Raw genomic sequence first — 26,571 nt, 5'->3', positions numbered from 1 at the left:
TTGACCTCAGATATGTTAAGGGGCCACTTACACCGAAGCGCCAAAGACACTGCTACAGGCATGCGTATTCAAATACAGAGATATGTAAACAGGCGGAATAACACGCTGCCGTCGGCAACGCCTATGTAACACAACAAGCGTCGGGCGCAGTTGTTAGATCGGTTACTGCTGCTATAATGGTAGGTTATCAAGATTTAAGTGCATCTCAACGTGCTGTTACAGTCGGTACACGGGCGATGAAGTGCGGATTTTCCCGAACGAGCATTTCACAACTGTACCGTGAATATCAGGAACGCGCTAAAACATCAAATCTCCGACACAGCTGTGCCCGGAAAAAGATCTTGGAAGGGCGTGACCAACGACGACTGAGGAGAATTGTTCAGCGTGACAGAATTGCAGCTCTTCCGCAAATTGCTGCAGACCTATACTTGAGTATTGCTCATCGTGTGGGATCCGTACCAGGTCGGGTTGACGGAGGAGATAGAGAAGATCCAAAGAAGAGCGGCGCGTTTCGTTACAGGGTTATCTGGCAAGCGTGATAGCGTTACGGAGGTGTTTAGCAAGTTTGGCAGTCTCTGCAAGAGACGCGCTCTGCATCACGGTGTAGCTTGCTGTCCAGGTTTCGAGAGGGTGCGTTTCTGGATGAGGTATCGAATATATTGCTTCCCCCTAGTTATACCTCCCGAGGAGATCACGAATGTAAAATTAGAGAGATTAGAGCGCGCACGGAGGCTTTCCGACTGTCGTTCTTCCCGCGAACCATACACGACTGGCACAGGAAAGAGAGGTGATGACAGTAGCACGTAAAGTGCCCTCCGCCACACACCGTTGGGTAGTTTGCGGAGTATAAATGTAGATGTAGATGTAGATTTCAGTGCTGGGCCATCAAGAAGTGTCAGTTTGCGAACCATTCGACGAAACTTCAGCGATATGGGCTTTCGGAGCAGAAAAACCACTCCTGTACCTTTGATGACTGCGCGAAACAAAGCTTTACTCCTCGCCTGAGCCTGTCAACACCGACATTGGACTTTTGATGACTGGAAACGTGTTGCCTCGTCGGACGAGTCTCGTTTCAAATTATATCGAGCGGATGGACGTGTACGGATATGGAGACAACCTCATGAATCGATGGACACTACGTAGCAGCAGCCCGCATCTCGTGGTCGTGCGGTAGCGTTCTCGCTTCCCACGCCCGGATTCCCGGGTTCGATTCCCGGCGGTGTCAGGGATTTTCTCTGCCTCGTGATGGCTGGGTGTTGTGTGCTGTCCTTAGGTTAGCTAGGTTTAAGTAGTTCTAAGTTCTAGGGGACTGATGACCATAGATGTTAAGTCCCATAGTGCTCAGAGCCATTTGAACCATTTGAACGTAGCAGCAGCGGACTGTTCAGGCTGGTGAAGGCTCTGTAATAGTGTGAGGCGTGTGCAGTTGGAGTGATATGGGACCCCTCGTACGTCTAGATAAGACTTTAACAGGTGACACGTACATAAGCATCCTGCCTGATCAGCTGCACCCAATCATGTCCATTGTGCACTCCGGCGAGCTTGGGGAATTCCAGCAGGACAGTACGACACCCCATATGTCCAGAATTGGTACAAACTGGCTCCAGGAACACACTTCCGAGTTTAAACACTTCCGCTGGCCAACAAACTCCCCAGAAAGATCATAATTGAACGTATTTGGGATGCCATGCAAAATGCTCTTCAGAAGAGATCTCCACCCTCTCTTACTCTTACGGATTTATGGACAGCCCTGCAGGATTCATGGTGTCAGTTCCCTCCACCACTACTTCAGACATTAGTGGAATCGATACCACGTCGTGCTGCGGCACTTCCGCGTGCTCGCGGGGGTCCTACACGATATTAGGCAGGTGTAGCAGTTTCTTTGGCTCTTCAGTGTATAATCAAGTAGACGGAATGATGATGCCGTTTCAGAATAATAATGTAATTATGATTTATTCAGTTTGTTGCCCCAATGACATTTTTGTCTGTGAAAATGCCTTCACAATATCGGTAAAGCCCGTAATACCGAAACAATGCAACAAGCGGTAAAGTAAACCTCATATGCAGATGAGAGTGCATGTACTTTATTTAGAGTTTTGATTTTTCACTTTCGGGAAGTGAAACTATCAGCACTGCCGCACGTACGGGGTAAGGAGCGAGCGGTAGGTCCCCACGCTTGCTAACAGACGCGTTTGGCGATCAGGCGCTTTCGGAACCAGTGAGATGTAGAAATCGCTCTTCACGTCAGCGAAGGGATACGTAGGGAAAGTTCATTTATTTTGGTGGAAATCAAATAATTGTTAATAAATATTTGCTAGCAAAAGTTGCCTTTTACTACTCAGTACATTGGGAGGAATCTTCAGGTCATAAATACTGTTTTTCACTATTTTTACAGCGGCAGGACACGCTGATATTAACAAATAAATGAATAACTTTGGCATGACTCAAGATGCACGATGTTATACGAACTATACCGACTGTACGCTCAAGTTACAGACTGTGCGCCATAGTCGGTAGCCGTCGATAGGATGCCTTTAGATCCAGTCGTGCGGTAGACCATGATCTCGTGCTGTTAATAGTTAGCTTATAATCAGTGTGAACAATTGCATTTTATGGTGTTTCTTAAATAAACACATCATAATTGTATTCTGTGTAAAAATTATTTGCACAAAGAAACTTCTTCCCGCTTCATTACGTAAAACATAGGCAGTAGTATTGAAGTTTGAGAATCAGACGCGCTGCTACTGCTCTGCATTCGGACATGAAACTGCGAGACCGTCTCCACACACACACGTAGGAAGAATTGCTACGCGGCGGCTCAGCTCACAAGGGCAGTTGAAGGATGGAACGTCTTAATTATCGCAAAACTCGGGTGGGAAAGTGTGGCCAGTTATGCTGTACGCCCCTTACACCGCCATCTACGGTATCACTGGATACCAGAGAAATTTCTGGAGATGGTCTCACTCACACGGAACAGACTCGAGACAAAACCTGACAACACTGAATGAAAGGTTCAGGACGATGAGTAAAATGGGCAGTATTGTTTCAACAGCAGCTACCGTGAATGAATGGGGCAAGTTTTATTTTCAAACAGGACACACAGCGCATACCTACGACTTCTGTAGTGTTGTGCAGATATCTTCACTGCGATACGGAAATAAACATAAACTGTAGAAATAAATCGAGAAAATACAAGTACCCTTTAAAGAGCCGCTGGAGGCTACGGGTTCCTTATAACACAATTTAAAAAAAATAACGCTTATAGAATATCTGACGTTGTATTCATAGAGGAAAGAGGGCCAAACCTTACAAGCCACATTCAGCGCAGTAGTGAGTATTGGCGGGGTGCCAGGTGTCACGTGACGGCGGGTATACATCCGGCACCAGGGTGGCGGCGATCATCGTATGGGGTGTGAACAGAGCAGCACTACGTTGTATCCTTGCCAGGTACACTCAGTACATATCTGGGTACAAATAAGGGAACGGAAACTTTTCCGAAGTAACAGGGACCACAGGGCTTGAATAGGAAAATGAGAGGCGTTATGGAAAAGGAACCTTTACGTCATGCGAAGCCAATGACAGGCTAGAAACTCAGTACTTGGACAGACTCCTCTCCCCTTCTACCTAGCCTCTGCCCGGCAGCAAATTAGAGCCAATGAGAAGGTAACGCTCCTTCAGTATTGCGTCATGAGAGATGCAGACACGGACGAAGAGGGGAGGCGGCGCTTCTCGAGAAAGTAGCAGGGCTGAGAGTAGTAGAGAAATAGACAGGGAGTCTGACACTCTGGAAATCTGTCTGTCTTAGAGTGCTTACAGTACCAGCTAACAGTGACACTCAGTGTATACGGAACGCTGCTATCAAATCACGTCTCTGCATAAGGACTTGTTCCCGTTGTGGGCTCGAAGCTTAACTCAGAAGAGAAGCCAGTTCATGAAATAAATTAGGAATTGCAACGTACTACTTGTCAAGATAATTTCAAGCTACGTTAGAGTCCTTATCCTATTTTGCAAGAAGGGACAGCTAGGTCAAGACCCCCTCTCACTCCCAGCGAGCCCCTGTCGCTCAGTCCCCGACAACACTCATGTTCGGGGAGTAACACTGACAAGGAAGTCGAACAGTGACAAGGGGCGGAGCAAACACGAAATGACACTTCGCAGATTGAGAAGGTATGTGATGTTCCACTGATTAAGAAATCGAATCAAATTTACATAGAGCTTGGCAGTACGATCCTATCTATCAGTAGCTCGTTACACCCCGTTTGACATGGATGCAAGCACTGGTTCTCTTAGGAAGGTGTCACAGAGCTGTTGTATCTTCCCCTGAGACACGCTGGCCCGCAAGTGTTGTAACAGGTCTTCGGAATCCTGGGTACTGACGTTCGGAGTTGACGCCAGAAATAGTCCCATACATCTTCTATCTGGGACAGGTCTGGGACTCTTGCTGGTCATGGCAGTATCTCAGCATCACGCAAACGGATCACAGACACGTGTCATGTGCGGACGAGCGTTGCCCTGTTGACAAATGGCACCACAACACTATTGAGTGGGAGGTACCACACGACCACGCAGGATGCCCGTGGCGTACCATTGTGACTCCAGAGTTCCCTCAGTCAATATCAGCCGTGATCTCAGGTCATATCCACTTCATGACGCCAAGAGTAACATCGCTGTGCCTCTCAAAAAGTGGAAGAATGGGACCTCTCCCTAGGTCGCCGGTATACCTACCGACCACGGTCATGTTGGTAGTGCACAACTGCGATCCTCTTCTGACCACAGTTCATCACCAGTCTTCAGCTGTTCGTTCTTCCCAGTCACGGCACTACCCAAAAACAGCCGTTTGTGTTGCGGTGTGACAGGCAGCCTACGCATGTAACGGTGGTGGTGGTGTGTTGGGGCTTATGGGCACTCAACATCGAGGTCATCAGCGCCCTGACACACATTAAAAGGAACGAATGTGGACAGACCTAATAAAACTGAAGCACTCACTCAAAGAAAGCAGGAAAAGAATGAAAATGCTACACAAGAAAGTAAAACCTAAGGAAAGGGAAAACATAGCAACAAGAATGCCACAGGAAATTGTCATTGGCTGGTCACTTACATAAAATATGGGCGAGCTTGTCACACAGTGAACAAGTTAAAATCCTCTCCCTAAAATCTTTCTAAAAACATTTGACATGGCACAGAACTTTAAAACTTTAACCACATTGGTCCGAGTGTTGCCTAAAAGAGATGGCAGGTCCGCCGGCAAGTCAGCCATGGCCCGCTGGTCAGAAAATTAGTTGGGCTGCAGCTGATCCCCGACCGTTGGTACAGCGATGCCTTGTCCTCGGATGGAAGGCGCTGATGTGAAGGGGTTACGATCTGCTTAGTTCACATTACTGCGCTCCTCTCTTTTTGTTGTCAGAAATGGTCGACTAGAAGCTTGAGGACTAGTGTTCTTGCCCACAAGTTCCATGCAGTCCAACGTCGGGACACTGTCACAACAGTATCTAGATACCGAAAGATTCGACCAGCCGGCCAAATAGGGAGCCACAAAGCCGCTCCTTTCAAACTTTGTCAGTTGCTGATAATATTGCCTCATACGAATATGCGGGATCTTCTTCGCACTATCAGTGATCACTCAAAAACTGACACTGCTCATTCTACCTGGCCTGGTAACAATACTACACACGAACAACACTAGTGGACGCTGGTGGCCGTCCTGTCACAGAAAACTGCTTCTCTAATCATTTAAATACCTGTCGATAGTGTGTACGTCTACAAAGTTACACTGATGTCTCACCATGTCTTCTGGATGATTCAATTTTATTCAGCCAGTATATTTGGTACTTGTGGTTTTCGGTATGAAGACTTATTTGATGAATCTCTCCACACAAGCCACTTTTGTGGAAGACTCTACATCTCTGTGCAACTGTTACAACCGGCCGGAGTGGCCGTGCGGTTCTAGGCGCTACAGTGTGGAACCGCGCTACCGCTACTGTCGCAGGTTCGAATCCTCCCTCGGGCATGGATGTGTGTGATGTCCTTAGGTTAGTTAGGTGTAAGTAGTTCTAAGTTCTAGGGGACTGATCACCTTAGAAGTTAAGTCCCATAGTGCTCAGAGCCATTTGAACAATTTGAACTTAAATGCACGTACACTTGTCTACGGTTTAATCCTCAAAACCACTACCACACTCCATTACTAAATGAACTACTCCTCTAAGACTCAGGATGTGTCTTATCAACTGTACTCTTCTTTTAGTCAAATTCTGCCATACATTTATTTTCTCCGAAGTTCGATTTAGTACATCTTTATTAGTTATCCTATCTACACACTTAATACTCACCATGCTTCTCTGGCATCACACTTCGAAACCGTTTTTGTAATGTTTATCATCCGTACTACACTCCCATCCAAAGTGACACTCCAGAGAAATTGTTCTCGAAAAGATTTCTTAGCACTTAAATTTCAATTAAATGTTAAAACACTTATATTTTACTGTAAAGATTTTTCTGCTACTGTATGTTCTCATTTTATATCCTTCATATTTCAGCCATTTTTACTTACTTCTTCCCAAAATAGCAGAACTTCTCTCCTACTTTCAACGTATAATTTCCGAATCTAATTTCTTCAGCATCACCTGATTTAATTCGTCTACTTCCGATATCTACCTCCGTTACACTTTCTTTATTTGTTTTTATGTATTTTTACTTTTTAGTATACTAGTTATTGTTTTATTTCTGTATGGACTAGCTCCTAAATACATCAAAAAAAGTTTCACATCACCCTGGTTCCCAGAAATTTTGAAGACAAAGGTTGACTGTGGATATTGCATCACAGACACAGTCCTTTCGATTGTTCAGAGATGCCACTAAACCCGCCCAAAGATGTAAACAAACATGCCTGAGCAGCGCCTATTAGACGGAGGGTGTCCGACAGTCGAACACCTCCAGTCATTCCACCAGGAAGGAGGTACACGGCTCGTGTTGTCTGTAATTCAACCATGCCTAGACGGTCAATACCACGGTTCGGTCGCGCCCGCATTGTTACTTTGCGCCAGGAAAGGCTCTCAACAAGGGAAGTGTCCAGGCGTCTCGGAGTGAAACAAAGCGATGTTGTTCGGACATGGAGGAGATACAGAAAGACTGGAAGAGGCTATGACGCCTCGCTCAGTCCGCCCAAGGGCTACTACTGCAGTGGATGACCGCTAGCTACGGACTATACCTCGGAGGAACCCTGGCAGCAACGCCACCATGTTGAATAATGCTTTTCGTGCAGCCCCAGGACGTCGCGTAACGACTCAAACTGTGCGCAGTAGTGTGGGTGACGTGCAACTTCACTCCCGACGTCCATAGCAAGGTCCGACTTTGCAACCACGACACTATGCACTATCACGTTCTCTTCACCGATGAGTGTCGCATATGCCTTCAACCAGACGATCGTCGGAGACGTGTTTGGAGGCAACCCGGTCATGCTGAACAGCTTAGACACACTGTCCAGCGAGTGCAGCAAGCAGGAGGTTCTCTGCCTTTTTGGGGTGGCATTATGAGGGGCCAACGTACACCGCTAGTGGTCATGGAAGGCGCAATAACGGCTTTACGATACGTGAATTCCATCTTCCGACCGATAATGCAACCACATCGGCAGCATATTGGCGAGGCATTCGTCTTCGTGGGCTACAATTAGCGCCCCCTTCGTGCACATCTTGTGAATGACTTTCTTCAGGATAACGACATTGCTCGACTAGAGTGGTCAGCATGTTCTCCAGACATGAACCCTATCGACCAAGCCTGGGATAGATTTGAAAGGGCTGTTTATAGACGACGTGTCCCACCAACCACTCTGAGGGATCTACTCTGAATCGCCGTTGAGGAGAGAGACGATGTGGACTAACAGTGCCTTGATCTACTTGTGGATAGTATGCCACGACGAATACAGGCATGCATCAGTGCAAGAGGACGTGCTACTGGGTGTTAGAGTTACAGGTGTGTACAGCAGTGTGGAATATTACCTCTGAAGGTCCCGCTGTGTGGTGGTGCAACACGCAATGTATGGTTTTCGTGAGCAATAAAAAGGGTGGAAATGAAGTTTATGTTTATCTCTACTCCAGTTTTCTGTACAGGCTCCGTAACTCTCGGAACCGAGGTGATGCAAAACTTTTTTTATATGTGTGCAGCTAACTGTTGCTCAAATTTTTCGATAGTACAAAGTGCTTAACGTAAGACGTATAACTAATTTTACAGAGCTTTTTGAAATTCCCATTACAAATTTATAGGAAGTGTAACAAAACTGTCACATTTCGCCATGCGATGTTGTTTCATTTTATGCCCCCATTTTGTAGTTATTTGATTGAGAGTATTATACATGTGTACCTGGGGAGAAAACTTTGCGTTGGTCTCAGTTCCTTTTGTTGTTGGCAAGAGGCGGTCAGTAACTCTCATTAGGAGCGGCGGGCAGCCGCAGGGGGTTGGGCAGTTTTCCCGGAAGTCGGGCTGTGACCTGCTCCGTGCTTTTGTTGGCAGATCCTGCGCCTGGCCTCGCGCAGGGCAGAGGACGCCATGCCACCACTGAATGACCTTCCCCAGAGAAAAACTGAGCGAGACATTCTTGACTTTTCTATACGCGCGTTGAAAGACGAGACGCAGTCGTGTTGCCGGACCAGCAGGGTCCAAAATTTTGGTGTATCCACACGAATGAGCTGTCCCAGCCACAGTGATTGGTGCGCAGGGTCCAGAAGCGATATTCTTGTTCGTCACATTGGCAACAACGCTGAGTCGTCACCTCCATGGAGGTTGATTTGTTTGGGGAAATACAAACCTCAGGACTGTGGTAGTACAATCCATATTCTGAGCAGCTCTCTACTTACTTACTTTACTTAGTTGGTTTTAATTTTAGGCTTCATTTTTCTCGCTGACTTTGAATTCGTAAGCTGCCGAGATGAGGAGATTCTGTTGTGTTTTCCCTACAGTGTTCCATATAAATTGGTTCCTCTACACATTGTTAACGTCATTTTGCAATTTCATTTGACGTCTAGAGAACTCTTCTCTGTGTTAATTTCATGTGAATTACCTCAGCTATTAGTAACAAATAAATATCTGTTACTGTCAGTCTTGAATCAGATTTCTAGATCCCTCACTGTCCTACAACTTTTCCTAAACATAAGCTATTGCATTCTCGAGCTGTTCGTTCCACTTTCTCAGTGTTTCCGCTGAGCACAGGGATAAAACTCAGTGACCAATTAGGTACTTACGTAGTTCAGAGAAGGAAACGAGCAGTGCTCTGGCCCGTCTTGTATGATTATAGATTTGTTTATTGACCAGGGAGAGTGGTTTCGATTTCCCCTTGCTTGGCTGTGTGTTATTTCACGATACTACTGCCAAGAACGTAAAGACAGAGATCATAACTTTGAAAGATTTGAAGAGAACCGCATATCTGGGCACGAACTATTTCCTTGATAGTGAACAAATATATAACACAAAGATTTCCAACTTTTCCTCGTCTACTGGGCGAAGAAGAAATAACACAATACTGTGACTTCGGGAATTGCTATGTTAGTAACAAATTGATTAATGACCAGTGATAAGGTATGCATGGAACATACAGTAATCAGTTGCGACGTTACATATTCCTCCATATCTGCAATCCGTGTTACTATTACAGCAATGGCTATTATTAGGAACCATTAAGTGGTTACAAACGTAGCAACTGCCACACACAGTATACTGTTATAGCTGTTTCATCAAACAGACACGACAGAGTGAAACATACCGTGTAATGTTGTTAACTTATTTTATTCTGCAAGCGGTGCTGCTATTCAAGACCATAAAAGTGGGTTAAAAGCTGTGAGCTATCTGAGGAAGTTAACCTTGCATTACTGCGCAACTGTTTCACCAGGTATCCAGTCTAGCTTACCAAATTCCCAACCAGACTAACATTAATTATAATCTTTTAATAGTTATACGACAACCGGTGATATATATATAAAAGAGAATTTAGATAAAAAGAAATAAATCAGTTTATATTTGGAAATTTATTTTAACATTGATCATTGAAATTTCAGCATATTAAACTTGATTCCTAACTTAACTGGTGCCTTTTTTAGGATTGTGAAAATGTGAGATTGTAATCTTACGGAACACATCAAATATGGAGCCAAGATTGGGAGACTGCATACAACACTGCATTCATAAAATCACACACAAAGAACGTTGAAACATATGCAAGAGGAATTTAATCACTACCAACCGATTCAATTTTCACCCAAAGAAGTTACGTTCGTAGCGCAATCCTGTCCGCCATGTAATTACCACACACTGGTATACTAAATTCACACTAATCTTAACGAAAAGAATAGCTGAGGGCTACTTTGATGATTACACCACATGCTTCACGTGGTCAACTTGGTTTACACAAAGAGTGTAACTCCACAATAATTTTGATAATTAAAATAAATTAGATCGAAAAGCAATGTACAAAAGTAAAACCTCGAACTGGTTACTTACGTCTTATTATTAACCTGATGGGTCAAACAATTGTATAAAGACGTGGTACTGGTCTCACACGTGGGTTGAACATAAAGAAAAGTTGCTATATTGAAAAATATTGTCAAGACGAGACGTTATAATCTCACGCACATTCGCATTTAAGATTGATGAACTTAGTTAGAGTTACTGATCAACACGTGGTTCCACTTTACTCACAAAGTAGTGACAAAGCAACTACCGGAATATATTCTGAACTTCACACTCGAATTACACTGCGCTACAATTTAAGATAACATTAGATATTTTAGAGCTAAACCTAAAATAAAGGTGATTAAATTTTCAGTTAGGCTGAACTTAAGAAATCCATTGTCCTACGGACTTAGCAGACATGCGCTTAGCCGGAGATCTTACCACTTCAGACGCTCGCCGCGGACAGACTGCCGTGGTCCCTTCCTGAGGGTGGCTGACAAATACAAACGGAAGTGGCCAGAGGGGCAGCTTCCTATACCAACATGACAAGGGACGGACAGGACCATACTAAGAATAGAAACCTCTCTGTTTTTAGAAAGCGTAGCTACCTGTTCTGACGTTGGTCCTACTGTTCTCTAGCAGACAGGTTTGTCCGCTACCCTCAAGCATGCAACTAGAAATACATTTGCTCATTCATCCTCTCACACAGAAGGGAAGGGGGATGACAGTATCTTATCATATACAGTATATAAAAGAAAGCGGATGTAGGTTCCGTATGAGACTGTGTGACATGAATTACATATAAACTGTGTTTTAAAGTGTAGTAGTGTGACAGATCGTTGTTTATGTGTAAAAGTAACACGTTTCACTGCTCAATCTCCTCCCAGATAGTCAGAAACACTACAGTAAATTTAGAAGAGGAATTTATGCCGTAAATGACAACAGATTTAAGAAATTAACATGAAAGGAATCCAACAGAGACCTTTCAACCGCTTTCCCTGATTGTTCCTTTAGCATTGAGACGGCTTGCCTCCAGGTACTGGCAAATCTCTACCAGCCCTGCCGTGCTTTTCAGACTTCTTACGGAACCTGATGTAATAGTGAGGGCATGGCTCAAATAACTCTAGTACCAAACAATTTAGAACTTTTGCGGTTTTCCTAAACCGGTACCATAGAATTCCACTTACCTTAGTCGTATCCTTCTCTCACTCCTCTCTAGTTGGTGCTCTAATAACCTCACCATCAATCGCTCGTAAAATCTTTCCTTCTTCTTCAAGGACAGCGGAGATATAAGTTCTTTCTCAAATATATCATCCGTTAGAAGTTCACTATATCCCATCCGTGTTCTGTCGCCAAGGGAAGCCGATGAATTTATACGAGGGTTTGAACCCGAACCTTGTAAGTTTCCAACCCCTTAGTAGCCCCCCTCGTATCCCTATTTCACTCAAATACAGTTCCATTATCACTCATTTTAATCCATATAGTCAAATATTGGAACACTCTATACGCATAAACTCAGAATTGGCAAAATACGTGAATACAGTGACTGTTTATTCGAGAAAAATTTCTAACTAACACATCCAGTTTGCGCCCAAATTCGCCATTGTTTTTTCAATACCTCGACATTATTAGTGCCATTCTTGATGGTATCCCACGAAAATTAATTTGGAACCATGCATATGGCTACTGCTCTGCTTCTTTATTCACGAAAGATAGTTACCATTAAACACTTGGGTCACTTTTAACGTGAACACTACTTCCTTAATATCTCCCTGTCATAATCTCTGTACTCCTGTAATTGATATTCTTCCTCTCACTGCTCTACTTCAACCGTCTCCACATTAATCTTCTGTTTAAAATGTATCACTATTTCCACAACTCTACACCTCTGACCTGCTCAAATTTCTGACTGCGTCCTCGTAACTGAGACTGCTCACTCACCTACGAAAACATTCACTGATTCGAATTAAATATCTCACATTTTCAACACTTTAGTGACCAACGAATTTCCGCCTGGCTACCAGATAACGTTATCTCCTTCTACAACGAAAGCTTAAAACTTCGTCTTGCGGTGAGAAACACTGACTTCTCTGCCCTGTTGAAAGTAACTATGTAATAATAATGAGAATAACAATGTACCGAAAGAAGAAAATAATTGCAGTAACCGCTAAAAGGCTGAATTACGATGAAAACACAAATGTTCCTTCACAATAAACTAAAGCATTGTGGACAGATGTTGTAGCACTCGTCACAAGTGGTACTCACCCTGCCCGTGAGCCCTCAGAATATAGTATTTCTGTTCAATCTTAGAAATACTTAATTATCACTACCGTTTATTATATTGGACTAAGTACTGCAAAATAGTATACATTCCGAAGCACGTCTTGCATTTAATACTCTTAGCTGTTGGTTCGGCTGTAGCTCAAGACTGGCAGGACTGGGTTGGGGTACGTCGACTTCGAATGAAACCCAACCTGCCGTCCGGCTTAGGTTTCGTTTTGCTCCCGCCTCGGAGGCAGGCTGGCAATATGTGAAGGGTAACACCTTTTTTGCTCCATGTTTGCTGTGACAGAGAAATGTGAAACTTTTTCTTAGCTCCCCATTTTCTACCTCTGGGTGTTATACACAGAGAATGCATATTGTTTTAATCATAACGATAATAATAAAGTTGTCACGATCAGTCTTACATGAACCTTTCAAAAAGAATCCACTGCGGTACCTTCGTTCCAGTGATGCTGTTTTATTTATTCAACCCGCTACTGGGTTATTTGAACGCGGCTGAGTCCATGGCTTCCACAGTCTAAAAGAAGATGTTCAGCGCAGCTATAACCGGGGAGTTCCATACCCTTAACAAGTAAATCTAACGACTTGTATCGTAGATTATGCAACTTCTGGCTTGTATGATTTTACGGTGTTTTGATACTGCACCACGATTCCAACTTCGTTTACCCTACTGAACTTGTAATCTCACTTCACTATTAACTGTACTCACATTAACTTTTCACTCGAGCTTTCAAACAGAACGTTAGAAGTCTCAGTTGCCCGTCTATTATGGATACAGTACCATCTTGGTCCTCCCTGTGAAATTATCTCTCTTTTAGGATTCCTGAGCCAGAAGTTACCAGCTCCTAGTCTCACATTTGAAATATCATCAGTGATACCCACATATGTTCTTTTAGGCATGGGCATAAGAATCGTGACCTGAAAAGCTACGAATCATATCACCATGATCTTTCTTTGTCTCCAATTAGGACTAACACCATTTCCGACCGTATCTCGTGGCAGACAAGCAAAGAGAGAAAATAGGCAATTGTCAAGCCAAAGATAAAATAGTCAACGAGTATCAGAGTACATAATGCTATGCAGTTACCACACCAAAATAAAAACAAAACTAAAGAGTAAAGATAACGAAATAAGCTTTCTTTGTATGAAATTCCTGAAGGTCTAATGAAGTGGCCACTTTCTGTTAGTTATTATGCTCTCAAATTATGGATTTTTGCACAGAAATTCATTTAGTGGTTTCATTTGATATGTTATTTCCATAAAGCTATGTTAACACGTAGTCTGAGGTGTAACTTCTAAGGCTGAGGGTTCTGTAACTATGAAACTTGTAGAGGAAAGAGGAAACAGGAGCAGAAAAATTTCATTTGCCAGTTTTACACCTACTTGAAGGACGACACTGTTTGTCCATTGATAACACCGACTGTTTCGCCGTTACGTGATACAACTGATTCACTTTGTAGGAAGTACCAGAAATTAGTTATATGTGGTGATTTCAATATAAATTTTGTGTCTGATGGCGCAAGGAAAAGGATGCTGGTAGATCTCCTAAATTTATATGATCTCATGCAGACTGTGTTTTTTTTCAACTAGGATGCAGGGGAACAGTAGCACAACCATAGACAATGTTTTCATTCGTTCTTCACTACTAGATGGGCATTCTGTTAGTAAAAGCGTTAATTGCCTTTCAGACCATGATGCACAAATTTTTATACTAAAAGGCTTTTGTACTCAAACAAATGTCGCATATAATTAAAAAGTATGTAGAAAAATTAATCCAACAGCAATAGAGAGTTTTTTAAACCTTGTCAAGGAAAAAGAGTGACAGGATGTTTATAGTTCCGGTAATATAGATGATAAACATGACGCTTTCCTTAACACCTTTCTCTTGCTATCTGACAGGTGCTTTCCATTGGAACGTTCTATAATGTTACTAGCAGTAATAGGCAGCCTGGGTGGCTGACTAGTGGGATGAGGATATCACGGAGAACAAAGCGGGAATTTTATCAAATTGTTAGAAGTAGTCACCATCAAGCAGCAGTAGCCCATTACAAACAGTATTGTAAGGTGCTAAAAATGTTAGTAGGAAGGCAAAGAGAATGCGGTTTGCAAATAGAATAGCTAATTCACAGGATAAAATTAAAACCATATGGCCAGTTGTGAAGGAAGTGTCTGGTCAGCAGCACAAGGTCAACGATATAAAGTCAGTTCGCAGTAAAAATATTTCTGTTACTTATAAATCAGACATATGTACAGCATTTAACAATCATTTTGTGAGCATTGCTAGTGAATTAAATAAAAATTTAGCTTCTACATGGCATCATATAACTCCCTTGGCAAATGCCTTCCCGAGATTGATGTCTGAAATACTTCTCTGTGACACAGACAAGGGGGAGATTGAGTCACGGTTATGATGGAGTGCCTAGCAGAACATTAAAGTACTGTGCTGCACATGTTAGTCCCGTGTTTAGCCATATTTGTAATTTTTCTTTGAGGAATGGTCAGTTTCTTGAACGATTGAAGTACTCAGTAGTAAAGCCGCTTTATAAAAGGGGAGAAAGGGATAATGTAGACAATTTTAGACCTATTTCTACGCCATCAGTGTTTGCTAAAGTTATTGAAAAGGCTGTGTATGTCAGAATAATTGATCATTTTATATGACACGATTTGCTATCAGATGTACAGTTCGGCTTTGGAAGTCGTTTAACAACTGAATATGCTATGTTCTCTTTTCTCTCTGAGGTACTGGATGGGTTAAACAGAAGGTTCGAACGCTAGGCATCTTTTTTTATTTAATCAAGGTGTTTGATTGTGTTGATCACAAAATATTACTCCAGAAGTTGGACCATTACGGAATATAGGGAGTAGCTCACAATTGGTTCACCTCTTACTTTAGCAACAGACAGCAAATGGTCGCTATTTACAACGTTGAAAATGGCTGTGATGTGGGGTCTGGGTGGAGTACAATCAAGTGGGGGGGGGGGGGGAGGTGCCCCAGGGATCAGTGTTGGGGCCACTTCTGTTCCTTATTTATACAAACGATATGCCCTCTAGTATTACAGGTAACTCTAAAATATTTTTGTTTGCTGATGACTTGGTAGTAAAGGGTGTTGTGTGCAACATTGGCTCGGTTTCAAATAGTGCAGTTCATGAGATACGTTCATGGCTTGTAGAAAATAAACTGACGCTAAATCACAGTAAGGCTCAGTTTTTACAGTTTCTAACACACAATTCAACAAACCCTGACGTTTTGCTTTCACAATGGGCATATGGTTAGTGAAACTGAACAGTTCAAATTTCTGTGTGTTCAGATAGATAGTAAACTGTCGTGGAAAGCCCACGTTCAGGATCTTATTCAAAGAGTTAGTGCTGCCATTTTTTCTTTTCGAACGGCATCTGAAGTGAGTGATAGTTCGTCACGAAAATTGGTCTACTTTACTTATTTTCATTCGCTTATATCCTACGGTGTTATATTCTGGGGTAATTCTTCCCATTCTAAAAGGATATTTTTGGCTCAGAAACGGGTGGCTCGGGCAATAAGTGTTGTAAGTCCAAGAACCTCTTGTCGACCCCGTTCGCGAGTCTGGCCCCTCAATATATACATTCCTTACTGTGATTTCTTGTTAACAATAGCAGCCTGTTCCCAAGAATAAGCAGCTTTCACTCAGTTAATATTCGGCAGAAATCGAACCTGCATTTGGATCGGACTTTCTTAACTCTTGTGGAGAAAGGTGTGTAGTATACAGCTGCATCCATTTTCAATAAGCTGCCACTCGAATTCAAAAATCTTAGCAGTAATCCACGCGCTTTCAAATAGAAACTGAAGAGTTTCCTCATAGGGCATTCCTTCTATTCTGTCGAGGAGTTCCTTGAAAAAGTAAGCTGATTCTTGTTGTATTTTTGATTGCGTTTACTTATACTTACGGATTGATTTTTTTCGGGTTCATAAACATTTTGTTTTTATCTGTTATTACCTTTATATTGAAATTTCGTGCACTGACACGTTCCATGACCTTGGAGATTTGCTTCTCAATTTGGTCCTACGGAAGTTGACGTGTAAATAAAAAAAATTAAACAATTCATAGTGATGGTCAACATATGCGAAGTAGACTCACCAGTTCTGGTTAAATGATGAAGTTTTATAATTACTCTGATAAACCAGTGACGTCGAAATTTTATCCCACTTGCTACCATGCCAGTTACCTTAGGAGAACAGAATCTTCTGAGAGACGTGCAATGTTTTATGATGAAGAAACTTGGCGAACACGTGAGGCTTCCGGCCTCAACTAACATTCTTCGCCTGGAATCAGGGTTTCCCTGTTGCGAATGCCGACGTCTTTTTCTCAAGTTACACGACCTGTTTGATGTAGTGGCTCATTCCTCCCATCCCCCGCACTAACTTGTTTATCCACGTACTCTCACTGCTTGATTCCCTGCACATCGCAACTCATCTAAGATTTTTGCCGTACGTTCCTTCTAACTTCACAGCAGCTGTTCCCGTGTGTGTTGTGGTATGCTCCTCAGCTTTTTAGGTAAAATGTTTGCACAGCTCTCTCTATCTGTGCAACACATTTAAAACATATTTTCCTTTCTCTCGCCCCTTTTTTTAAAAAAAATTTTACAACCTTTATAACGACTCATCCCCAACTCTGCAATCAACAACTTACTTTCCTATGATGGTTTGTTGGGAAAGAAAACAGCAAATTTTTCAATGTTCCCCGTTTCATGTCAGGAGGTTTGCCCTCGTCGGAAAATAGTTATTTGGGCTAATACACTTTCTTTTTGTTCTGCCTTCTGTAGATAAAGTTTCTTCTGCACCATCTTCCACAGTAATCCCAGTTTTGCTGTGGAAAAAGTTTCTTCTGCACCATCTTCCACAGTAAACCCAGTTTTGGACTTTAACAGTTTATGATTAGTAATAAGGTTGTCCAATATTTTCGCTTTATTTTCGTATTCTCAACCCAGTTTTCTCAAATTGCCCCTAGGAAGGGATAGTTGTGACTACTCGACAAAAAAACAATGGCACTCTTCAGGTATATCGTTAGTGGCTCACAAAAGCAAGTGATTCAGCCAATTTCGTAATAGTCTGCAGTGAGGAATTAGTGGATTAATTTATTTCAGTACGGATAATACTAACAACCACAGTTAAGGTTTTATAGCTGTTGAAGCGTCTGAATTTCATTACTGAAATCAGTAGGCTTCTGGTTGATAGTTTCGCCAATGAGAGAATGGCTCAATGGAAAAAAGCCAGGGAGCACCAGTTCTACTTTACGTTTGGGATAAATTAGTGTTTCCACGGATAAAGTGTTGCATAGAGCCTCCTGCCTGCAAGTGGCCACAGTCTGGGCTAAGCACACTGCCACTACCCCTAAACCGTGGCTTACAAAGCACTGAACTACTATCAACATACGGTTTGGTAGAGAATATTTTTGATTATGTTTAAATGACTGTTAGTAGATTTCAGATAACAATATTTGAAACTGGTTTCTTTAGATTAGTATTTTATTTATTTGTTTATTTATCTCTATCTTCCGGCAATCAAGTCAACTCGTAGTGATAAATGTATCTGCGTAAAAGAGCTACTGATGACAAACAGTTTTTAGCGGTTGTTGTTTTTCAGTTATGTGGCTGTTTCTAAAAGCTGATCACTTAGTAGTAACGAGCAATATTCATAATCTCCCATAGAAAGCAAGTAGGGATCATGCTAATTAAAAAATCCGAGGTTTGTTGCATTTAAAATGAAAATAAGTACATCTATCTTCCGATAGATCAAGGGAGGGCAGCTGTTGCTACAGTACGTTTATATGTGGTAGGGATGACATTTTCAGCTGTACTTATAGAACTTACTTTCAGTCTTTGTTACTGTTAGAGTAAACTTCCTTCAGGCTCCTCTATGATCCCAGGACATCATGTGGATGCCGAGTAATCATCATTGTGCGTCTCACAAAGGGATAAAAAATCAATTACCGCCGTTCTGTTCTTTTCTGTTTATGGTCTGAACGGCACCAACATATCAACTAGGCTCTGGTTCATGTCTACCACCGTTGACACGAATCCCGCAGACCATTTCAGTTCACAGTATCTTAACTTATCGGCGGGGTGTACCAGGGAGTAACTTTATTAATCCCCAAGTGCGGTGAGCTGCTCTCGAATTGGGATCGTTTAACTTGGTAAGTTTAATGTCGATGTTAATCGGACTCAACAGTAACCTTAGCAAGCAAGCTGAAGAATCCAGGAAACTGAGTAAACTAAAAATCACATTACAGAGAGGGTGACGCCACAGTTCACATGATAATCAGAAGAATAGAACGGTAGTTTGACAAAACCGGTTAACTTGAACACTTGGTTACATCAACAGGAGAATGCTTCTATTTTGCTGACCCATCATTTGCGAGATGTCCATGGTCAGATTAGTGAACAAGAGGAAAAGTTGAAGTAATTCGAAGCAGAATTAGCTTCTCTTCGTTGTAACGTCGATAGCTGACACTCTGTCGGAAAGTAGACACCGAAAATCTTGTTAAATCAGTGATTAAAACTGCGAATGATAAGATTGTTGAATATCAAGAGTCCCGCGCGTCCTTAGATAGGTGGGTTACGGCACTCGGCGCAGGTGTGCGAGGGCAGCTGCACCTTACTGTTTGGCGTTTGCGAAGTGTGGATGGCACTGGGGTCCTTACAAAACGGACTCGATCAACGGGTTAGCGCAAGGAGCCAGATGGTAGACACTCTTGTCCTATCTACGCAGCAAGGAACGCCGTTCCATCTTCTCACAAGAAGAAAATTTCCCAAAAGTCTGCTATTTCTCGAGGGTTATGCGTCTGGCTAATAATCACGTTTTACGTGAGATCAATAAAAGCTGCGGGTATGATGATCCATTCTGACAACCTCCAGGCTTCCACAATAGAGCGCAGAATATTTCAGAAAACTTTATTTGCTCTGCTTTTTTTCCAATGTTTAAGACTGTTACTGGCAAATAGACAACTGAGTTGTTAGCTGAGATATTGCCTGTTAACTTTGGTAGTAGAATAACGTTTGAGAAAAGTCCCCAACCGACAGGAGGTGTTACCCTGTGATCGGAGGGGAGTGATTTGTAGTGTGCAGCACATGGGGGTTGAATGCCTACCTGAAAAAAAAATTTGCTTGAGTTGTGGGGGTCCGCAGCTAGTGGTCGTGCGGCAGCGTTCTCGCTTCCTGCGCCCGGGTTCCCGGGTTCGATTCCCGACGTGGTCAGGGATTTTCTCTGCCTCTTGACGACTGGATGTTGTGTGATGTCCTTACGTTAGTTAGGTTTAAGTAGTTCTAAGTTCTAGGGGACTGATGACCATAGATGTTAAGTCCCATAGTGCTCATAGCCATTTTCAGTTGTGGGTCGAAATGAACAACGATAGTCAAGAGTGAAATGGGAACGTCAATCTACACTCCTGGAAATTTAAATAAGAACACCGTGAATTCATTGTCCCAGGAAGGGGAAACTTTATTGACACATTCCTGGGGTCAGATACATCACATGATCACACGGACAGAACCACAGGCACATAGACACAGGTAACAGAGCATGCACAATGTCGGCACTAGTACAGTGTATATTCACCTTTCGCAGCAATGCAGGCTGCTATTCTCCCATGGAGACGATCGTAGAGATGCTGGATGTAGTCCTGTGGAACGGCTTGCCATGCCATTTCCACCTGGCGCCTCAGTTGGACCAGCGTTCGTGCTGGACGTGCAGACCGCGTGAGACGACGCTTCATCCAGTCCCAAACATGCTCAATGGGGGACAGATCCGGAGATCTTGCTGGCCAGGGTAGTTGACTTACACCTTCTAGAGCACGTTGGGTGGCACGGGATACATGCGGACGTGCATTGTCCTGTTGGAACAGCAAGTTCCCTTGCCGGTCTAGGAATGGTAGAACGATGGGTTCGATGACGGTTTGGATGTACCGTGCACTATTCAGTGTCCCCTCGACGATCACCAGTGGTGTACGGCCAGTGTAGGAGATCGCTCCCCACACCATGATGCCGGGTGTTGGCCCTGTGTGCCTCGGTCGTATGCAGTCCTGATTGTGGCGCTCACCTGCACGGCGCCAAACACGCATACGACCATCATTGGCACCAAGGCAGAAGCGAGTCTCATCGCTGAAGACGACACGTCTCCATTCGTCCCTCCATTCACGCCTGTCGCGACACCACTGGAGGCGGGCTGCACGATGTTGGGGCGTGAGCGGAAGACGGCCTAATGGTGTGCGGGACCGTAGCCCAGCTTCATGGAGACGGTTGCGAATGGTCCTCGCCGATACCCCAGGAGCAACAGTGTCCCTAATTTGCTGGGAAGTGGCGGTGCGGTCCCCTACGGCACTGCGTATGATCCTACGGTCTTGGCGTGCATCCGTGCGTCGCTGCGGTCCGGTCCCAGGTCGACGGGCACGTGCACCTTCCGCCGACCACTGGCGACAACATCGATATACCGTGGAGACCTCACGCCCCACGTGTTGAGCAATTCGGCGGTACGTCCACCCGGCCTCCCGCATGCCCACTATACGCCCTCGCTCAAAGTCCGTCAACTGCACATACGGTTCACGTCCACGCTGTCGCGGCATGCTACCAGTGTTAAAGACTGCGATGGAGCTCCGTATGCCACGGCAAACTGGCTGACACTGACGGCGGCGGTGCACAAATGCTGCGCAGCTAGCGCCATTCGACGGCCAACACCGCGGTTCCTGGTGTGTCCGCTGTGCCGTGCGTGTGATCATTGCTTGTACAGCCCTCTCGCAGTGTCCGGAGCAAATATGGTGGGTCTGACACACCGGTGTCAATGTGTTCTTTTTTCCATTTCCAGGAGTGTATTTTTGAAGAGCACGTTTTTTATGTCAGTGTGAGGTGAAGTACTAGAAACTGTGCAAGTAGCCGGTTTTGAATCGCTTACTTTACCTTTCTTTTTCAACTGACCACATTTTTGTGTACAATTTCGGATTCCATACAAGTGCCGTCTGTAGCTTCAGTCTGGATATCTCCCATTTCTTCATTTTACTTCTAACCATGGAGCTGCTAGCTACTTGACAGTATGTGCTAATATTGGAAAAAAAATTTATCAGAATGAATGAAGTTATGCAGCAACTTTGAAACGTCTGCGTGCGTTTCTCGGGCGCAATGAACCAACGAATGAATCAACAGTTCGCAGACTTAATGTAGCGATCAGTGAAACGTTTTCACCATTGAACCTGTCGGTTGGGGTCTTTTCTCAAACGTTATTCCACTACCAAAGTTAACAGGCAATATCTCAGCTAACAACTCAGTTGTCTATTTGCCAGTATAGTCTTAAACATTGTAAAAAACGCAGAGCAAATAAAGTTTTCTGAAATATGTTGCGCTCTATTGTGGAAGCCGGGAGGTTGTCAGAATGGATCATGATACCCTCAGCTTTTATTGATCTCACGTAAAACGTAATTATTAGCCAGATGCCTAACCCTCGAAAAATGGACCCTGCATGTCAGCAGGGGACTGTTCAAGCTGGTGGAGGCCCTGTAATTATGTGGGGCGTGGGCAGTTATAGTGATACGGGACCCCTGATACGTCTAGATACGACCCTGACAGGTGAGATCCAAGTAAGCATCCTGTATGATCACCTGCATCCATTCGTGTCCATTATGCATTCCGACGGACTTGGGCAATTGGAACAGGACAATGCGACACCCCGCACGTTCAGAATTGCTTCAGAGTGGCCCCAGGAGCACTCTTCTGAGTTTTAACACTTCTGCTGGCCACTAAACTCACAGACATGAACATTATTGAGCATATCTGGGATACCTTGCAATGTGCTATTCAGAAGCGATCTCCATCCCCTCGTACTCTTACGAATTTATGGACAGAACTGCAGGGTTCATGGTGTCAGTTCCCCCAGCACTACCTGAGACATTAGTCGAGCCCATGTCATATCGTGTTGCGGCAATTCAGCGTATTCGCGGGGGCCCTACACAATATTAGGCAGGTGTAACAGTTTCTTTGGCTCTTCAGTGCATATCTTACCAGTTCTAGTAACAAAACACCAGCGACACTAATGCACTCTTGCAGCCATTCAACCTGTCACACAGAGTACTGTAGTTCTGATCACTTAGAACTAAACGCCGGCCGCTGTGGCCGAGCGGTTCTACGCGCTTCAGTCAGGAACAGCGCTGCTGCTACGGTCGCAGGTTCGAATCCTGCCTCGGGCATGGATGTGTGTGATGTCCTTAGGTTAGTTAGGTTTAAATAGTTCTAAGTTCAAGGGACTGATGACCTAAGATGTTAAGTCCCATAGTGCTGAGAGCCATTTGAACCATTTGAACTTAGAACTAAACCCTGGGGGAACTTCTGAGTGAAAGTGCTTCTATGATTACTTCTCTGAACCCCAGACGTATTTATCTGTTCTGTAGCCAGCTTTCGAGCAATAGTTTCAGAAATTCAGTTGATTCATCATCACTCATTTAAAAGAAAATATTGTTGACGTCTCAAATCCTTTTCCATCTCTCTCCACCTTTACAATAGGGATGTAGATGCCACAGTCCACTGCACTTACAACACTTCGTAATGCTGGAGTTCTGGACATGCCTCTTGAGTTTTACCTTCTAAGACGTTTTTTATGGAGCCGTTATGTCGCACAAACGCCGGAAATAAGAAATGACACTAGTTCGCATTTTCGGTGCATTGATACTCGGAACCGGACTGTGGAGAGGGACGAATGCCACAGACAGTCAGTGTAAGCGTGGGCCGAATAAGTGCCAGAATAAGCTGTGTCCTTCCTCAAGACCGCCACGAGAGAGTTAGGGCACTCTCTTGTCCCAGGCTTCAGAAGCTGATCCCAAAAGCAGATAAATGTAACTAATGCTCAACGGCAGGAGAATGCGGTAGGTAAGTAGAAAGTCTCCTGAAATCAAGCACTGATGAGTTCAATAGCTTAAGATGGAATTCTCTCGTTCAAAGTAAAAACCTTACTACGAATTCTTAACAGCTAGAAAAAGGAAAATTAGGATTCATCGTCCTGTCAGTGGCGGGCTAAATGATTGGATGTGGCAAAGAGTTTGTCTTAATCGGTTTGAAGCAACCATGGGACACCTAATTCTGGTGGCCAGATATTTTGTTGATAATCAGGAGGAAACAGACTGGCTGTTGTATGTTCCGCAGCCTACGATTTATCAGGTTTTCTTGCACGTAACATGGTGATCTGAGGTAATCTCGGATTTTCCTTCGGAAGAATGACCGTAAATTTATTTATTTATTTATTTATTGTTCCGTGGGACCAAATTAAGGAGAAGTCTCCATGGTCATGGAACGAGTCAATACATGAAATTATAACACGATATTAGAAACAGATAAAATGAAATATAAAAAAAAACATACAGGTGACAAGTCGTAAGTTTAAATGAAGACAATCAACAATGTAACACTAGAATTTGCCTAATTTTTTAGCTCTTCCAGGAGCTCCTCGACAGAATAGAAGGAGTGAGCCATGAGGAAACTCTTCAGTTTAGACTTAAAAGAGTTTGGACTACTGCTAAGATTTTTGAGTTCTTGTGGTAGCTTATTGAAAATGGATGCAGCAGAATACTGCACTCCTTTTTGCACAAGAGTCAAGGAAGTGCATTCTACATGCAGATTTGATTTCTGCCTAGTATTAACTGAGTGAAAGCTGCTAACTCTTGGGAATAGGCTAATATTGCTAACAACAAACGACATTAAAGAAAATATATACTGTGAGGGCAATGTCAGAATTCCCAGATTTTTGAATAGGGGTCGACAAGAGGTTCTCGAACTTACACCACATATAGCTCGAACAGCCCGTTTTTGAGCCAAAAATACCCTTTTTGAATCAGAAGAATTACCCCAAAAAATAATACCATACGACATAAGCGTATGAAAATATGCGAAGTAGACTACATTTCGTGTTGAAGTGTCACTTATTTCAGATACTATTCTAATGGTAAATGAAGCAGCATTTAGCTTCTGAACAAGATCCTGGACATGGGCTTTCCACAACAGCTTACTGTCTATCCGAACGCCTAGGAATTTGAACTGTTCCGTCTCGCTTATAATATGCCCATTCTGTCTGATCAAAATATCGGTTCTTGTTGAATTGTGAGTTAGAAACTGTAAAAACTGAGTCTTACTGCGATTTAGCATCAAATTATTTTCAATATTACACACAAGATCCTTCACTATCAAGCTGGTGTCATCAGCAAACAGAAATATTTTTGAATCACCTGTAATACTAGAAGTCATATCATTTATATAAATAAGAAACAGCAGTGGCCCCAGCACCGACCCTTGGGGAACGCCCCACTTAACAGTGCCCCATTGGGACTGAACATCACTACCACTCTCAATATTGCGGAGAATTACCCTCTGCTTTCTGTTCTTAAAGTAAGAGGCGAACCAAATGTAAGCTACTCCCCTTACTCCATAATGGTCCAACTTCTGCAGTAATATTTTGTGGTCAACACAGTCAAAAGCCTTCGTTAAATCAAAGAAAACACCTAGCGTTCGCAACCTTTTATTTAATCCGTCCAAAACCTCACAGAGAAAAGAGAATATAGCATTTTCAGTTGTTAAACCATTTCTAAAACCAAACTGAACATTTGACAGCAAATTATGTGAATTTAAATGCTCCAGTAACCTTGTATATACAACCTTCTCGATAAGTTTAGCAAACACCGATGGCATAGAAATAGGTCTAAAATTGTCAACATTATCAATGTCTCCATTTTTATAAAGTGGCTTCACTACCGAGTACTTTAATCGTGAACTAATTTATGTAACTCTTTGAATAAACGAAAGGGCCGTTCAAAACAGACGTCGGTTTTGAGTCATTAGGCGTACGTTTGTATGCCGGCTAATCGCACTGTCGTGTATAGCCTCCGTTCCCATAAACATTCCGGTTGTTGCTTCAGTCTCAATTTCTTACATTTCTTCATTGTGGTCTTACCAAGGAACTGTTAACTATTGCGCAAAGAGTGCTAAAAGGTAACAACTTTTTATCAGGAGGAAGAAAGTTATACAAGAACTATGATAGGTTTACGCACGTTTCTAGGGAGTAAAAAGCACCGAATGAATCAACAGTTCGCAGACTTAATGTAACGTCCAATGAAATGATTTCAATCGTGAACGTGAAGAGTCATTGGCGCCCCCTTTCTGGTTGATATATGCGAAACATGGTGGTGATTCTTTACGGTGTGGCTATTAATCCAAGTAAATGGGTTCTTCGCCGTTCCCGGAACTGGTCACTGGGTCATCTTCAGTACGACGAATTCTTCGGTATGATCTCTGTTGCCACCCTTACAGAATTCACTTAACGCATTAACTCAAAGTATCTGATCATGAGAATAGGCGGCATTTTGTGGAATGGTTTTTGAGGAAACGATTGGAAGGCGACGGTTTTCCGGGAAGATGGTCTTTAGTGACGAGACGCAGTTGCACTTAAATGGATTTGTGAAGAAACAAAAGTGCCATATCAGGAGACGGAGTTGCATCATGCGCGAGTTGCATCCTTCATGTAGGTCTTTGGTGGAGGGTGTCGCCAGCCCTGATTTTGTTGGAGATAAGGCATGACAGGCTGTGACAGTTAATGGAAACCGATACCATGTGATGATAATTTTTCTGTGGGCTCATTCCAGTGGGTTGAACCTTCAAGAGTTCTGGTTTCAGCATGGTTGTGCCACCTGTCACGCATACCGCGAAACAATTGACTTCCTCCGTCAGTGGTTTCCTGATCGCCTCTCTCGGTGACAGACAGTAGCCGCCAAGGAGGTGGCCTTAACGCCTGACAATCTTTTTTCTTTTGGGGTTTTCTTAAATTATTGTAGTATGACAATAAACTCCGAAATATCCGCG

The sequence above is a fragment of the Schistocerca cancellata genome, chromosome 6 (genome assembly GCF_023864275.1).
Source record: "Schistocerca cancellata isolate TAMUIC-IGC-003103 chromosome 6, iqSchCanc2.1, whole genome shotgun sequence".
Lineage (NCBI taxonomy): Eukaryota > Metazoa > Arthropoda > Insecta > Orthoptera > Acrididae > Schistocerca > Schistocerca cancellata.
This window is presented reverse-complemented; position numbering follows the sequence as displayed.